The sequence below is a fragment of the Phasianus colchicus genome, chromosome 1, assembly GCF_987193195.1.
Source record: "Phasianus colchicus chromosome 1, bPhaCol1.hap1.1, whole genome shotgun sequence".
In the NCBI taxonomy this organism is placed as follows: Eukaryota; Metazoa; Chordata; class Aves; order Galliformes; family Phasianidae; genus Phasianus; species Phasianus colchicus.
In genome coordinates this window covers 158917158-158930937 of record NC_143436.1, presented here as the reverse complement: position 1 = coordinate 158930937, position 13780 = coordinate 158917158, and the positions used below count along the sequence as shown (strand labels likewise).

Genomic DNA, 13780 nt, shown 5'->3' with positions numbered 1-13780 from the left:
AAAGACTTCAGGGGACTGGGGTGGGTAGCTGATGTAGCGGGCATGCAGGTGGTGTTTTCTTCTATACCTTCAGTGGCAGGGCAGGATACTGAAAGGATCAAAAAAACCCACCTCATAAATAAATGGCTTAGAAGTTGGTGCAAACACAGGAATTTTGAGTTTTTTGACCACAGGGCAATTTACTCGGCGCCTGGCATGGTGGCTGCAGATGGAAGTAGCCTGTCTCCAAGGGGTAAGAGGATCTTAGCTGAGGAACTCGTGGGACTTATTGAAAGGTCTTTAAATTAGGTATGAAGGGGGAAGTGGACAAAACGCAGGCTGCTGGGGTTGAGCAGGTCCTTTGAGGACTTGTACCAAACTTGATGGGCAAAGATGGTGGAGTACAAAGGGATGGACTGGGGAAGGGGGACACTGGGGATGCTACTGATCTAGGGGATCCTAGATCCTCTATAAAGGCGGTGAGATGGAGAGCCCAGCTGAAGTACCTCTATACCAATGCACACAGCCTGGGAAATAAGCAGGACGAGTTGGAAACTGATGCGCTTGGAAAGTTATGACCTTGTTACTATCATGGAAACATGGTGGGATGACTCCCATTACTGGAATACCACCATTGAGGGATATTGGCTCTTTAGAAGCTATGGGTGAGGAAGGAAGGGTGGGGGAATCGCCCTCTATGTCAAAGAGGGCAATAGACTGTGAGGAGCTTCCTTTGAGAAACAGTCTGGAACAGGTTGAGAGCCTGTGGGTAAGAATTAGGGATAGGACTAACAAAGGCCAGCTGATGATAGACGTATACTACAAGCCACCTGATCAATGGGAGATGGTTGACCAGGTTTTCTTGCTTCAGATGCAGGAGGCTTCGTGCTTACAGGCTCTCATCCTGACGGGGGACCAACTATCTGGATATCTCTTGGAAAGACCACACGGCAAGCTGCAAGAGGTCCAGGAGGCTCCTGGAATCCATTTATGATAACTTTCTAGTCCAGATATTGGACAGACCAACCAGAGGTGAAGCGCTGCTGGCCCTGCTGCTTACCAATGCGGAAGAGATCATTAAAGGCGTTAAGGTTGGAGGCAGCCTGGGCTGCAGTGACCATGCCCTGGTTGAGTTCTTTATCTTGAGGGCTGTGGGCTGGCAAAGAGTGGTGTCAGGACCCTGAACTTTGGAAGAACAAACTGTAGCTGTTCAATGGACTGTTGGCCAGGATCCCCTGGGATGCTGTCTTTAAAAACAGAGATATTGAGGAGAGCTGGCTACTCTTCAAGGATGCCTTCCTGTGAGCACAAGAGCTCTCCGTCCCTCTGAATAAGAAAGCGGGCAGAGGAGGTAGGAAACCAGCATGGCCTGGCAAGGACCTGCTGAGCACACTGAGGGCAAAGAAAAGCACATACAAGCTCTGGAAACAAGGGCAGGAAGAATACAGGAATGCTGTCCAGACGTGCAGACATGGGATCAGGAAAGCCAAGGCGCAGGCTGGCCTGAACTTGGGGAGGGATATGAAAAACAATAGGAAGACATTCTACATGTACATTGGACAGCAGAGACAGGCCAAAACGAGTGTACCTCTTTTGTTAAATGTAAAAGGAGAACGGGCTTCAATGGACGAAGATAAGGCTGAGGTACTGAATGAGTTCTTTGCCTCGGTCTTCACTGGCGGCCAGGATTCTTGTATTTCTCATGTCCCTGAGCCCTGCATCCCTAAACCTCTAGGTGGGGGGTGGGGTGGTAAATCCACCCCCAATGTGAGGGCAGAGCAAGTCCAAGACCGCCTCATGAGACTGAATGCGTACAAGTCTATGGGGCCATATGGCATGCATCCTAGGGTTCTGAAGGAGCTGGCTGAGGTGGTTGCGGAGCCGCTCTCCATCATATTTGAAAGGTCATGGCTGTCTGGTGAGGTCCCAAATGACTGGTCACTTCACTCCCATTTACAAGAAAGGGAGCAAGGAGGACCCAGGGAACTACAGACCGGTGAGTCTCACCTCTGTGCCTGGGAAGATCATGGAACAGATCCTCCTGGACTACATGCTTGATCACATGAGGAATGAGTGTGTGATCCGAGACAGCCACAGCTTCACCAGGGGAAGGTCATGCTTAACCAATCTGGTGGCCTTCTATGATGGAGTGACAGCATTGGTGGACAAGAGAAAGGTGACTGATGTCATTTATCTGGACTTGAGCAAGGCCTTTGACATGGTTCCCCACCGCATCCTTATCTCCAAATTGGAGAGATGTGGATTTGATGGGTGGATCACCTGAGGAATCAGGAATTGGTTGAAAGACCGCAAGCAGAGGATAATCATCAATGGTTCTATGTCCAGGTGGAGGCCGACAACAAGCAGCGTCCACTAGGCGTCTGTCTTGGGACCAGTGCTCTTTAACATCTTTATCAATGACATCAATTGACAGAATCGAGTGCACCCTCAGCAAGTTTGCTGATAACACCACGCTGAGTGGTGCAGTTGACATGGTGGAAGGAAGGCCATTCAGAGGGACCTCGAGAGGCTAGAAAGCAGGGCCCAGGTGAACCTGATGAGGTTCAACACAGCAAAGTGCAAGGTTTTGCACTTGGGCTGGAGGAATCCCAAGCATCTGGGAAGGAGCGGTCCTTGCGAGCAGCCCTGCAGAGAAGAATCTGGGGGTCCTGATGGATGAAAAACTGAACGTGAGCCAGCAGTGTGCTCTTGCAGCTCAGAAAGCAAATGGTATCCTGGGCTGCATCAAAAGAAAGGGGTGGCCAGCAGGGACAGGGAGGTGATTGTCCCCCTCTACTCTGCTTTTGTGAGGCCCCATCTGGAGTGCTGTGTCCAGGTCTGGAGCCCCCAGTACAAGAAAGACAGAGAGCTGTTGGAGAGGGTCCAGAGAAGTGCCACAAAGATGATCAGGGGGCTGGAGCACCTCCCCTACGAAGACAGGCCCAGGAGCCGGGCTTGTTCAGCCTAGAGAAAAGAAGGCTGTGGGGGTGACCTCATTGCAGCCTTTCAGTACCTAAAGGAAGCCTACAAACAGGAGGAGAATCAACTCTTTGAAAGGGTGGATAACAGCAGGAAAAGGGAAAATGGTTTTAATTTGAGGGAGGGAAGATTTAGTTTGGATGTCAGGGGGAAGTTCTTTACAGAGAGAGTGGTGAGGTGCTGGAACAGGCTGCTCAGAGAGGTTAGGGATGCCTCGTCCCCAGAGGTATTCAGGGCTGGATTGGGTGGGGCCCTGGGCAGCCAGGTCTAGTACTAAATGTGGAGGTTGGGGCTCTGCATGTGGCAGGGGGGTTGGAGCTTCATGATCCTTGAGGTCCCTTCCAACCCTGGCCATTCTGTGATTCTGTGAACTTGATGCCATTCCCTCTAGTCCTATTACTAGTTACTTGGAAGCAGAAGGCAAACCCCACCTCACCTTAACTGCTTTCAGGTAGTTGTAGAGAACAATAATGAGCCTCCTCTTCTCCAGACTAAACAATCCCAACTCCCTCAACAACTCTTCATAAGGCCTGTGCTCCAGACCCCTCACACATTAGGTCCCTCCAAATATCGGGATATGCTTTTCTTTAAGGAGACTGAACACTGGCACAGGGAGCCCAGAGACAATGTGGAGTCTCCTTCCTTGAAGATCTTCAAAAGCTGTCTGAATATGGTCCCAGGTAAGCTGCTCTGAGTGTTCTTTCTTGAGTCTGAGGGTTGAATGGGATAACCTCCAAAGGCCCCTTACAATCTCAACCATTCTGTGGTATAAAAATCATATTGGTTAAGAAACAGTGAATTGAAGGAAGATAAGATGGCAAAACCAAAATATTCTAATACCTATTTTAAGACATTTTTTGCCTTCTTAAAATGCTTGGAAAAGTTTGGCTGTTTTTCCGTATTTTACCGTATTATATTTCAGAGTTGTGTCTCGCTCCAATTTATAGGAGGGAGAGGAGGTTCTTTTAATATAACATACCCGGCATGAGATTAAGAAACAACGGTTCAAATGTTGGTCCGACAAGTTTGTTATAAATCCTAATCAGGGAGACGGGGAAGGGAAGGACGGTGACTATTACGAATTAGGGTGATGGGGGAGGGAAGGAGAGCGATGGAAAAGATAGGAAAGAAGCAAGAATTGCGTAAAGCAGGGATAGTCACCACCAGGATCCAGCAGCTGTCCCATTGCACACCATTTCGAAGGTCTGAGGCAAAACTGCAGCAGAGGGAGAGCAGCAGCAGCATGGCCGGCCTTGGGCAGCAAGCAGGTAGCAGGAAGAAGTCGCAGAGCCAATCCAGGAGGAAGCAGCAGGAGTGAGTCATCAATGATCAGAATGGTAATGATTCTGTGTTCTGTGCATAACACAGTAGAATTTTTCTGTTCTTGATTTCTATTCACATTTTGCAGTATTTTTATGAACAGAGCATTTATTAACAACAGTGGGAGTCCTGTACACAAGGCAGCTGCCAAATGTATAATTGAGAACTGCAGTGCAGATTGAAGAAGGAAATTTTGTCCTTTATTAATGACTACATTGAAGCATTTCTTATCCTTTACAGGATAGAGACACTTTAAGTAAAATTTTCTATTCTGTGTCCTGATTTCTTTAATTGTCTATTTTTTATTTTTTTTTATCAGTGTATGCCACTTAACCTCTTCCCTTTACAATTTAATTTATCTTACTTTTTGTTTTGGATTCTCAACTTGTTTCTGTCCTCAAGCACATATAAAATTGCAAACCAATACACAGTGAACAAGCACTTTTCTCTAACTCTGAAAAAATAATAATCAGAAGCTCTCTTACGGGGGTTGCTCTGAAGTAATGCCTCCAATTTATTATGTTGGCCCCTGATATCAGAGGTGGATATTGGTAGCATGGCAGTAGAAGTTGAACTTTCCTCCCAATATTCTATTACATTTTGTTGCTGTGCAGTGGATGACAATAGAGGGATAGTCTGACAGAATGGCATCTGATATGTAAGTGCATATGAGGCAAACGTGTCACTGAATTCTTCCATGCAGATAAAAACTGCACCTTCACTGACACTTGCTGAGGCAAGAGAGGTGAGTTTCAGCAGTGGTGACAATGATGTGAAAGACAAGCTACATTCCAGATAGCCATGCACAACTGTCACCCCACAAAAGAGAGAATATCTTGATCAGCTCATCCACACAAATTGGCAGGACATGACCAAGGATCTGTGTATGTTTCTAGTCAGAGAGCTCTCACAGTTTCTTCTAGCATCAGAATAGTTCTCCTTTGTGGTGTTCAACATACGTCTTATATACCATTCACTTACAAACAAGAAAATCCTGTTCTTCTAACAGTTCCTCTAATCAGTTAATTGGCCCTAGCTTCTCCCAAACAACAAGGATAAAGGATGAAAGGTTTCTTACGTGTAACAAGATAAACAATACATACAAAAAGAACCTCCTCTTTATCCTTTGACGCAAACAGACACTGTTTGCTCTCTGTCTTACACTCCAGCTTCCCAAGGTTTCACAGTGATAGAGTCTATCAAGGAGTCTGATAAGCTCTTTGGTGACTCACTCACAGTTACATCTTCCCCAAGCATATGGAGATGAATATCAGCTTCAATGTGTTGGAAACAATATTGGCAAATTTAATACCACAAAGTTTGTACCAGGTGAATCCCATGAATGCTCACACAAAAACTAAAAGAACAGCATATGCAAGTTTGTCAGGACCTACTGAACAAATATGATGCTGACACTGACTGATCTGAAGACTCAAACTTCCCAAATCAGGCCTGCAGCATGATAATGACAGGCCCCGTGCCAGTTTGAAGACCATGGAGCACACTGCCAATCTTGGCTGGACTGTCCTACCACACACAACATATAGTCCAGATTTGATCTTTTTTTACTTCCCTCTATTCAGGCTGATGGAAGATGGACTATATAGGGAACATTTTTCTAGCAACAACACTAACATAGCAGCTGTGAAACAGTGGGTCACCTCCACGGGTGCAGATTTTTATGAGCTTGTCATGGAGGCTCTTGTTCATTGCTGGTGAAAATATATAGCTAATGGTAGTGACTATGTTATAAACTAGTGGTTTTTAGCTGAGAATTTACTCTGTCAAATGGTGTTATTGTGCATTTTGCACCTGTTGTAGTTTCCATGGAAATAATTAGGATATATAACTTTTGGAGCAACCTACTTATTTCAATGACTCTCATAAGTCTCATGATTAAATTTATTCTTGTATTTAAATATTTTACTTATTAGTGAACTTGTTTATTATCCTTCTGACTATGGAATAGTCTGAGTAGTTATTGCTGTGAAAAAAATATAAATGTGGTCTCTATTAAAAAGAAACTTTTAAATGCACTGTGATGATGGGGAAATCTCTTCAGTTACACTGTATGTATTTGAATGTTCAAATTAGAAGTGAAATAAACCCTATAATATTCTGATCAATTTGAAACTAATTTCATATTATCAGCTAAAGAAAAGACAAAAAAATCTCTCCCTTAATATACTCTTAATGGCTTGATTTAATTATAATCTGTAAATTAGAACGCCATTACACAGAATCATAGAGTCAATCATAGTGTCATAGAATCACCTCCCTCTTCCTGCCGGCCACTCTTCTTTTTGATGCCATCTGAAATGCAAGCCCACAGTGTTAGCTCTTGTCAACCTTTTTCTCAGAACCAGAACCCCCAAGTCCTTCTCTGCAGCACTGTTCCCAAGATAGAATTAAAAGTACACTTGGGAAAATGAAGGTATAAAATAAAAGGTTTAAATAGAGAGTTCACAGGTAAAAAAACAAACAAACAAAAAACAAACAAACAAACTGTAAGAAAGCTGAAACTTTAAAAAAAAAAAAATCTTTCTAGGTACAAAAGACATCTGGCATAGACATAGTAAATGATGATGTTCTTGAGAATAGTGAAGTTTAAAGAATTAGGAGTAACAAAACTTACTGTGATATTGTTAAGTGGAAAGCTATTCCAACATTACATTCATTGCATCAGTTATAAAACTGCACAAAAATTTTAAAGACTCTTAAGGAAATTTCTATCTTATAAAGTATGAGGCTTGAGTATCATTTTAGCTTTATATTTAAAACTGTGAAAGAAAAAGAGAATTAAAAGCAGCCTTGAGACTAGTGAGCATGAAAATTTTAGAGTGTATTTGGAATCCCGATAAACAAGATTGTAATAGGAATCTGACATCGAATGTTGAGGAGAGGGTGTTAGAACTTGATTTAAGCTTAGAGAAAGCAATTTGTATTTCCTAAGCTACAGAATAATATCAAATCTTCTTGATGTGTTTAGAAAAAAAAAGAAAAATAGAAAAATTTGTCACACAAGAACAGAGCTGTTAAGGAAAATGAAATCGAAATAGCCATAAATAATTCATCTAAGAAAAAAATTATTTTGCAAGAGTCCATATAGAAAGAATGAAAGTACCTAAGAAGAAATAAAGTATACAGATACTCTATATAGTGAATAAGATCTTTCAAATTGTTGAAGCTGTAATGATAAGATTGTCTTAGACATGAGTAGAATCCTTATTCATAAAATGGATACTTCTGTAAAGAATAAAGAAATGCCTGAAGAAATTTGGAAGAAAGAAGTATTGCTTTGAACATACAATTCAGATAATACAGCCAGCTGTCTCAAAGTACTACAAGTCATGGTAATATAGAAATATCAAAACACAATTAGGAAGTTCACACTTTTAGCACCCAGACAACGGTACTGTAGGAATTAGTGGAGAAATGGCTTCTCGTGGTGAAGCATTCAAAATATGCAGTTTTATGTAAGTACCTAAAATGTGTATGTCTTATACATATGTATTTACACTGCAGAAAAGCAGATGTAGAATTTTATGTTAAAAGCTTACAAAACAGAACATGCTTTCCTCTTTTGTTGTTTTGTTGCTGGTCTTGTCATTAGTGGACAGAATATAAATTACTGCTTTTTATTTCTCCAATAAAGTAAATATTTAAAATAACCGGTCTGATGAAGGATTTTAAGTAAAATGAGTTTGTCATCTAGTAATAATAACACTTCCTTATAATCTATATGTTATACTTTTAACTATATGCTTATTTAAAAAAAAGTATAAAAAATAAATCTTCTAGATTTTGTTAAATGTGAATCAATAAAGCTTTGTGTAATGACAGTTTTGGATGAATGCTGGTTGTTATACAGTGCTTAATAAGGCAACATGGCATAAATTAGCCTCATTACAGTAGCCAAATAAATTTCATTAGCTCTTGAAACTCAACATATTTGAGGTCACAGGCTTCAGAAGCTTCAGATTATCACATATTCATCCTGCCAGCCCACCAAAAGAGACACAAACAAGCTAAATCCAGAAAACAGCATTATTACAGACCTAGGCCTGAATTATCACTCCTTACCTAGCAAAGCCTATCAGCCTGAGTACAATGACAATGTCAGCAGTATTTACTACCCCCATAGCATTACTTCTAGTGATTGCTGAAGACATTTTTGTCAAATATAATTTGTCACACATTCTTTTTTATAGGTAACATCAGTTGCAGGCTGATGCAAAGCAAGCTAAACAAAGTAATATTCATTTGTGTAACATTTTTCTGTTCAAATCACTAACTACGCTCTAATAAGTTCAGAATTCTTACAGACTTGGTTAATAACAAGGAGTAAAACTGAACACATTATGTGAGAGAGATGTCTGAGGTTACAGAAGAAATCAATGGCAGATGAAATTAGAGCTCAGTAGCTCTGAAATTGAATAAGCCACCCTTTGGCCACATTGGAGGTGACATCTCTGTGCTGATTTTATGAATTCTGCAAGAGTTGATAATGTTTTACAAATATATGAAAAAGACAGGTTCTCTAGTTAGCATGGCTTGACGTAGAAGGTCAACCAAGAGGACAGGAGGCAGTTTCTCAGAAGAAAATCAAGGTGACTGAATAGCAATGTTTTGAAGGCAAAGTCCTATCTCTGTTATAATGGCAACTATATCAAAGCAGCAGATGACATGCAAAAAGCTGCCAAAGAGTAGGAATACAAGAATATTTAGTATTTTACAACAACAATGAAAGAAAAAGCATATAGTTTTTCAAGGTTATCCCACGATCCATGTCTACACGGGTAACTCAATCTATAGGTAATGATGATTTATTTGTATTACATGGACAATAATATGGGCATAGCTGCTGTGTACAGTACTGCAGCATGCACACATACACAACACCACATGCACAAACAATAGCAAAACACATAGCAATAGATCTGATTTGTATTTATTAGGTCTCCTGTGTACCTTCAATAAAACCCATTCAGTGACCTGGGATCTGATTGTAGACATTGACCATAAAGTAAAACGACCTCTTCTGCAAGTTGTGTGTGCCCTTTTGCACTCTTCAACATGAAGAAAATGATCCCAGAAAACACTTGCTTCTTCATGATTTTCCTGGTAAGAAAGATTCATGAACTAGAACGCATCAATTCTTACCCGTTTATCTTCAATTGAAAAAACAAAACAAACAAAAAAACCCACAATAATAACAAGATTTTTCTGCCTTTACCGTGAAAACAGATCTCTTACGACTTGAATACTAATAAGGTTAATGTCAATAGCAAACTCTGTAGTCTCTTTATTTTTAACTAATAATAATAATTTAAAAAAATCATTGAGACTCTTTCTGAAATTCTCATTGATTTCCATAGACATTTTATAAGCTATTCAATATTTTCTCACTAGATGTAGAGCAGCAGAAAGTCTGAATGCAAAGTATGAAGTTGCCCAGGACAACGTAACAAGATAGAAAATAAAATCCCAATAAATTCTTTTGGACTGCAGGTGTACAGGCAAAATTAACACAAGTTGAGCTGCATAAGCCAATCATAGATTGGTGTATGGCATCCAAAATCACCAATACTTGGAAAAAAAAACTTTTTCAGACAGAATATGCCTCCAGTTGAATTGTTTATCTTACTTTGAAATAGTGAATTTTTAAGGTATTGTGAAGGTAAACCAGAAAGCAATTTTTAAAAACTAATTGACAGATAAGTACCTTTAAATCTGGAAAAATATTTTCTTTAAAAAAAAAAAAAATTGCTACTGATGCTATTTTGTTCATTATTCTCCCCATTTGACTTTTTGTTCATGTCTCCAATATATTTTTCTTTAATTAGTTATGTTCTTCACATGGATTCTTCTCCACTACTTAAACTGAAATCCTCCTTATCCAGAACAAAGTATATTTTAAATTGGATTAAAAAAAAAAAAAAGTAGTTATTTCAGAATATATTAAAAAGTAAAGAGATTTTCTTCTCTTATATCAATTCTAAAATGTATAAATTCATTACCCATGCTATAAATATAAAAGTGGAACCCAGCACAAGTAAGGAGAGAACCGAATTGCAGGGTGTCACATGTGGTTCATTTTATAGCTGCATTCATATTGATTACCTTTAACTTTTATGATAGCCCTTTCTTAACTGTATAGGTGAAGATGGCAATTAGATGTCCAGGGAGAGTTGAAACGAAGGAGCCAAGTTGTTCTGCCAGTCGTTGCAGTCACACAAAAGCTTAGTGTACAAAAGACAAAATTAAAAATTCAAGCAGTGAGATTGCTTAAAAATGTGCCACCATGGATAAAAGATGGCACATTCAGAAAAAAGAATGGGGGTAAAAAGTGTAATCTTGTGTAACAAATGATTCACAGTGGAGAGGGGGCAATTTGAAAGGAAAATGACTAAGAAATTTAATTGTGAAGAGGGTAGAACCAAAAAAATTGTGCAATAAGTCAAACAAAGGCTTTTCTTCTCATATGTGAAAGAAAACAAGCAACCAAAAAAAAAAAAAAAAAAGCAAACAAACAAAAACAAAACAAAACAAAATCACTGAAAAATGAATAAGAAGGTTTACCTGAAGATGAAACTGAGGCCTAATATCCATACTCTAAAAGGCAGTTACACCTGTATTCTTGTACAGCTAATACTTCTTACCTTTTCACATTGTGTTTCCCAGAAGTTGAGAAGTTGCTGTTGTTATGACAGGCAGCTGGAAGTGGGAAACAATAGATCACATTCAGCACCTTACAGCACGAAGTCATCCTTTTTAGTCACACATTAAGTAGAGAAAAAAATAAGTAACGAAACAGAAAAGGAATTGGTCAGTGGGGGTTACCAGGGCAGCGGCTCTGCATCCACGCCCCCTGTCTAGAAAAAGCCTCATGGACGGAAAGGAGCCGTCGCCCTGTGTGAACCACGTGGGTGGTTTAGACAAGGAGAACGGGAAGCCACCCATTCACGTGACTACACTGGGAGGAGGTTTGTTATCTTGGTGTGAAAGGAGTGATTTTCAGGGCAAACCCCGAGCGGATCAGCGAGTAGGCAGGGTAGGGCACTATGCCATATAGGAGGGGACTTAGCACTTAACAGGTTACTTAACAGGTCACTCCTCTCACATCGAGGTGCAACCACATGGCAGTGAGGCGCTGCTAAAAGAGATGTGAAGACTCAGACTTGAAAGCAGGGGAGGTGTGTTGCCTGCCTGGTGCCTGAGTGAGAGATGTTGCTAGAAACTCATCTGGTTAAGCCCTCCGATTATTCTTTGCTATTATCCATTACTAGTTTTCCACATTGGAAATGAAGAGCTAGGCACAAGAAGTTCTAGGGCGATTAAAAGGGACTTCAGCGCTCAGGGAAGACTGCTGAAGGGATTGGAAGCGCAAGCTGTGTTCTACTCTGTTCTCTCAGTTGGTGACTGGGATCTGCACAAAAGGGTGGACGCGCTGAATGAATGTCTCTTATGAGAGAAGGTTGAGGCAACAGGGTTTAGCTTGGAGAAGAGAAGGCTCCAGGGAGACTTCATTGTTGCCTTCCATTGTGGCCTTAAAAAGAGCATATGAACAGAAGGGGGAACAGCTGTTTACAGGGGTGGATAGTGGTAGGACAAGAGGGGATGGTTTTAAACTGAGACGGGAGATTTAGGTTAGATATTAGGAGAAATTTTTCACTCAGGGTAGTGATGCACTGGAACAGTTTGCCCAAGGAATTTGTGGATGCCCCATCCCTGGATGCATTCCAGGCCAGGCTGGATGTGACTGTGGGCAGCCTCGTCTACTGGTTGGCAACACTGCACATAGCAGGCGGGTTGAAACTAGATGATCATTGTGATCCTTTTCAAGCCAGGCCATTCTATGATTCTATGATACTACAATACTACATATTAAAATACAGAGATCTGGTATTAAGTATGTCACAGTATATTTGTTGCTTTTAGGTCAAGAAAACTGTGTAGAATATAAGAAAAATCCCTGGCATGGATTACCCTCATCTGTTAAAATATACAGACGTTGAAATTCTCCTGAATTCACAACTGTTAGCCTTTCCTAAGGAACTGTCCCTGCATATTTTCTGGAAGAATACAAAAATTGTCCAGAAGTTTTATTATAACCTTGACTACAGGAGTATTCCTCACTCTGAAAAAAATTGCGTATGTGGAATCTGGACTCACCCTAGATATGGCAGTCAAATAAATAGGATAAAGGTTATTTTGCTAAGAATGAGGACACAATGATATCACATACTCAAGCTTAGTAGTGTGTTGGTGTTCAGTAATATAGTTTTCCCCGTAATTTCCATAGTTGAAAGAAGAAAGGCACTTGAACAAGGTAGTTCAGAAATTATGTAGTTTGGAAGATGCACATTCAACTGTCTGCTCGATGACTGTCATTTTTCTGCAGCCACTGTAAATAACATAGACTGAACGATGGGCTTATGGGGACAGCAGTGAATGTTTCAAAAGACTTCCTAATATCATTCTGACATTTACACAGTTGTTGCTTTTATGTTGAGTTGGAATAAAGATTAATTTCTTATATTCATCTTTATTCTGATACTGAGTCATACTGAAAATTTTACATTTTCAGTATCTCTGCAAAGCAGTGCTATAAATTTAAGTTTTAAATTAGTGTTGAAACTGAATCTTAACATACTTCCACATCTAAATGTAATGAAGCTTTTCTTAGAGATATGGCAAACTTTATCTGATTGATGTGAGGGAAACAATGAATGGTAAATAGTGTAAATTGTCTAAAAAAAAAAAAGAGAGAGATAATAAAGAGTAATTGTTACATGTATAATGCTCTAAGGCTTCTAGACTCTTAAGACCATTCTAGGAACCACAAGATCCTGAAAAACTTTGTGATTTTTGTAATTATACAGATTTTGAGTGATCTAAAAAGAGCTTTCCAGGTGGTGCAAAAGTCAGAAATGCTTCTAATGCATTCTAGTTCTATGATAGACACAAGGAGATAAAGAGTTCTGGGGCTCTCAGAACCCTAGTGTTAATGTACCTATTTTGAAAATGAAACTATCTTTCATTACATCTGTTTTTCTGGACAATCTGCTTTTTGGCTCCATACCTTGGATTTTGAGGATCATAATATTATCACATCTTTGGCTGCAGAGTCTTCTGGTCCTGAAATTATCTGCCTGGAATAGATTACAGGAGGGTTGCCGTGTTATGATAAACCATAAAATCTCAGTTTCTGTACCACTAAACCTACTTGTGCTAATATCCAGCAAAAATTAAAACACATGTGGCTAATACAAGAAAGCAGACAGTACTGTCCCTCATCACTGTAGAGAGAAAGGAGACAATTCTGCCATTCAATGCATAAGGCTATTTTTTTAAAATGAGGTAAGACACATTTCAGCATTTTTCATTGCCATTGGAAGAAATGCTGAGTTTTATCCTCAGATTCATCCATTCTGATTTTCTGATGGAAGCCAATTGAGTCTGCACAAAGATTTTAAACCATTTCTTTCAGTTAATTATA

The 13780-nt window shown here is 40.0% G+C and overlaps 1 long non-coding RNA gene across 1 annotated transcript; it reads right to left on the bottom strand.

Moving 5' to 3' along the window:
- Positions 1-10408: 10408 nt before the first annotated feature.
- LOC149920192 (uncharacterized) lies at positions 10409-13435 on the bottom strand. The gene is made up of 3 exons (XR_016470086.1): positions 13364-13435; positions 10941-10995; positions 10409-10520 (listed from the first exon to the last, which is right to left on the bottom strand). It is a non-coding gene; the product is annotated as an uncharacterized LOC149920192 (long non-coding RNA).
- Positions 13436-13780: the final 345 nt, after the last annotated feature.